Source organism: Bos mutus, chromosome 4 (assembly GCF_027580195.1).
Source record: "Bos mutus isolate GX-2022 chromosome 4, NWIPB_WYAK_1.1, whole genome shotgun sequence".
Taxonomy (NCBI): Eukaryota; Metazoa; Chordata; class Mammalia; order Artiodactyla; family Bovidae; genus Bos; species Bos mutus.
The window spans coordinates 79,576,253-79,580,471 of NC_091620.1; the positions used below are offsets into that span (position 1 = coordinate 79,576,253).

The 4,219-nt window shown below is 37.4% G+C and overlaps 1 pseudogene; it reads right to left on the reverse strand.

Annotated features, from left to right (window-relative positions):
• Positions 1-3,735: 3,735 nt before the first annotated feature.
• Positions 3,736-3,836, reverse strand: LOC138987659 (U6 spliceosomal RNA; annotated as a pseudogene).
• Positions 3,837-4,219: the final 383 nt, after the last annotated feature.

Sequence of the window (4,219 nt, forward strand, 5' to 3'; positions counted from 1 at the left end):
GGAAGCTTCCTGATGGGAGAGACTGACTGAGAAAAACTGCTCTTGTCCTGATGGGTGGGGCCATGATCAATAAAGCTTTAATCCAATTTTCTGTGGTTGGGTGGAGCTGTAGTCCCTCCCTGTTATTTACCTGTGACCAAACTATGGTAGAGGTAATGAAAATAATGGTGACCTCCTCAAAAGGTCCCATGTACAGACTGCTACACTCAGTGCTCCCAACCCTACAGCAGGCCACTGCTGACCCACGCCTCTGCTGGAGACTCTTGGACACCCACAGGCAAGTCTGGGTCAGTCTTTTTTGGGGTCACTGCTCCTTTCTCTTGGGTCCTGTTGTGCACAAGGTTCTGTTTGTGCCCTCCAAGAGTCTATTTCCCCAGTCCTGTGTAAGTTCTGGCAGCTCTTTGGTGGGGTTAATGGTGACCTCCTCCAAGAGGGTTTATGCCATACCCAAGTCTGCTGCATCCAGAGCCCCTGCCCCTGAGGCAGCCCACTGCTGACCGGTACCTCCACAGGAGACGCTCAAACACAGTTCTGTCTCAGTCTCTGTGGGGTCTCTGGGTCCTGGTGTGCACAAAGTTTGTTTCAGCCCTCTGAGCATCTCTGGCTGGTATGGGGTTTGATTCTAAATGTGATTTTGCCCCTCCTACTATCTTGCTGGGGCTTTTCCTTTGCCCTTGGACATGGGTATCTCCTCAAAGTCGTTCCAGCGCCACACAACCACCACTTCTTGTTAGCTTTTCCTGAAGATCCTGGACAAGCCCCCAAGATGATAGCTTATGTGAATGGTGTCAGTTTAGTGATCTCTGAAGAAGATTTTGCTTCAGGACCAGGGACCAGGCTTGATCACTCAAAAGCTTTTTTATAGCAGAATTTTGTTAAAGTGTGAGAAGGGACAGAAAGCTTCTGACATAGACATCAGAAGGGAGACAGAGAGTGCCCCTTTATATATATATATAAAACTAAAAAAATTTTTCAGAAATCCCAGGTCACTCTAGATAATGAAGAAACAGTTTGCAGAAGAGAAAATCTGAAAGATAATTAATATGAAAAATGTTCAACAAAACACTTTGCAATCATTAGATTTTCAAAATTCAGATAAAGAAAGGATGGGGAAACAAGATGTCCTATGCTGCATATGGTAGTACTCTGGGCATCAGTTAGGCTTTACCTGTAGAATCTGAAAGTACACACACTGCACGTGACCTGTGCAGTGACCCAGTCCTTGGTTTATGTCCAAGAGAAATTCTGGCATATGTGCATGTGAAGACTCCTTATTGCAAGTTTGTTACACGTAATAGTGAAAAATGGGAACTATTTCAAATACCATGTTAAATTTATAGTATAGATGTGTGGTAGAATACTTTAAAGCAATTTAAATTAATAAGATCTTTAACAACATGTTCTTTTCTTACAGTTAACTTTATAATTTATTTATGCTATTAAATTTATTATTAAAAATAAAACTCTAAATATTCAATAGTTGTGAACTTGAAAGTTGATCAAATTTAACTCCTGTCATTTGTTGACTATTTCTTCATTTTGTGCTACAGAAAACTACACTTACATATTTTTAGGGTTCTTGGTGCTGGAGAAATGATACAGTGATTGTCAAACCAAAGCACCAATTATTTTTTATCATCAATGTAACTCTGGTAGGGCTGAGAGATATAATTTTATATTGCTTTGTTGCAAGGACACTGATACTTAATGATAAAAATTTGTCAGCAGAATACTAAGAAATGAAGAAATCAAGATTGAGCATTTTTCCTTGTTCATCTCAAAATTTCTTGCAAGAGTAACTTATTTTCCCTGTTGGTGGTTTTTCTCTTACCCCTTGAAGTAAAAATTCTACACTACATTATGCTGTCAGAGGACATAGACATTGCAAGTTGGTAACCTTTTGTCAGACATCTTTAGCCTCATCTTTTTCTTTAGCATTTGACATTATAGTCTTCCTCTTCTTTAAATAATCCTCTCCTTTGAAATATTGTATCTTGCATTATTTCAACACTCTTCCTACTCATCTGCAGTGTTGCTCTTCTCTGCTGTGTCAGTTCCTTGCCCTCTCCTGCATGGCCTCTGTGACAGGTCCTTATCACCTTTTCATGTTCCCTTTCACGTTATGTCTTAGCAACACTGAGAAGCTTCTGGTTTGAAGAAACAGCATTATGTTATCATCTCTGTGTTGCTGCTCAGTGTGTGCCCGTCTAGCACATATTTTCTCCCTTCTTCCAATGATTACTGTCTGCTCATTTTTTGACCCTTTACTGAGATGTTCCAGTCTCCAGAAAGGCTTCCTTAATTTACTAAAGGAGATATAGTTTTTACTTTGTTTGGATCTTCATTTTAGATTTTTTATAACTTTTAAAAAGTATATTTTGAGAGTTATATTCTGCCAATTCTGTTTCTCTATATACAGTGAGCAACATGGTGCTTATAGTGACTGCTTCTTACCCATTTTATTTTATTTATTTTTTATTTTTAAAAACATCCCAACATTAATTAATTAATTTATTTTTTATGAATTTTATTTTATTTTATTTTATTTTTTTTATTTTTAAACATAATTGTATTAGTTTTGCCAAATATCAAAATGAATCTATCACAGGTATACATGTGCTCCCCCTCCTGAACCCTCCTCCCTCCTCCCTCCCCATACCATCCCTCTGGGTCGTCCCAGTGCACTAGCCCCAAGCATCCAGTGTCGTGCATTGAACCTGGACTGGTTCAATGCACAAAGAAAAAAAATGCTATCAATTATACTATGGTGTAATGCTTTCTTATCTCTTAGACATTTTATTTTATACTTCTTTAAAATGATCTTTTAGATTTTATACATAGATTTTAAAATCCCCTTTACATATGTGTGTGTGTGTGCAAAGTAAATTAATGTATTTATAAAACTTAATGTTCAAAGTCTGACAAGTATGAATGATATTTTGACTCAGAGTTGTCAACATTTTTGTTTCATATGTAGATTATAATGTGTGGCATTAAGAGTTTTGGCAGTATAGCAAATCTTAAAAGTGTGCTCCTCTTTTATCTCTTGGACTTTCAAGTCCCAATATCCTTTCTGCTTGTTTTTTTGTTTGTTTTTTAAACTTTTTATTTTGTATTGGAATATAGCTAATAACAAAGTTGTGATAACTTCAGGTGGACAGCAAAGGGATTCGCCATATTAAATATCCATTCTCCCCCAAACTCTCCTCCCATCCAGGCTGCCACATAACAGCAAGCAGAATTCCCCGTGCTATACACTAGGACCTTGTTGGTCGTCCATTTTAAATATAGCTGTGTGTGCATGTCGATCCCAAACTCCCCAACTATCTCACGCTCCCATCTTTTCCCCTGGCAATCATAAGTTCATTCTCTAAGTCTGTGAGTCTGTTTCTGTTTTGCAAATACGTTTATTTGTATCGTTTTTTGATTCTGCCTGTAAGCAATAGTTTGTGGTATTTCTGTCTTATTTAAATTATTCAGTATGACAATCTCTAGGTCCATCATGCTGTTACAAATGAGATCATTTCATTCCTTTCAGTGGCTATATAATATGCCATTGTATATATGTACCATATCTTTATCCATTCCTCTGTTGTTGGACATTTAGATTGCTTCCATGCCTCAGTTATTGTAAGCGGCACTGCAGTGGACATGAGGGTGCATGTATCCTTTTATGCCCTGTTTTCCTCCAGGTATACGCCCAGGAGTGTGACTGCAGGGTCACATGGTAGTTCAGTAAATATGGAACACTTCACAAATTGGCATATCATCCTTGCACAGGGCCATGCGAATCTTCTCTCTGCTTGTTTTGATTCACATGGGCAGACAATGACAACTCTGTCATTGGAGTTGACTTTTAGTTGACTCCTGACTGGAGTCATTTTAGGACCCATCCTGATTTCAGAGATGTTTAAATGTGAAAAGAAAATCTTCACCTTAGATTAGGTGAAACATGGCATTTGACTGTATAAAGTAATCATTGAAAACAATCATTAATCGGTTAACATATCTATTGCTCTCTCCATTTCTGTAGTATATTTTTATATGTTAGTGTATATATGCATTATTAAGATAAATACTGATCAAAGATTATTTAAATCAAACAATGCCAGAGGGACTGTTCTAGGCTATTTTGATTAAATTAAAAAAATATTATTGTGTAGTTTCAAAGTTGAATAAAGTAAAATTTCACCTCTTTCTTTAGCAACGTAAGTTTTGT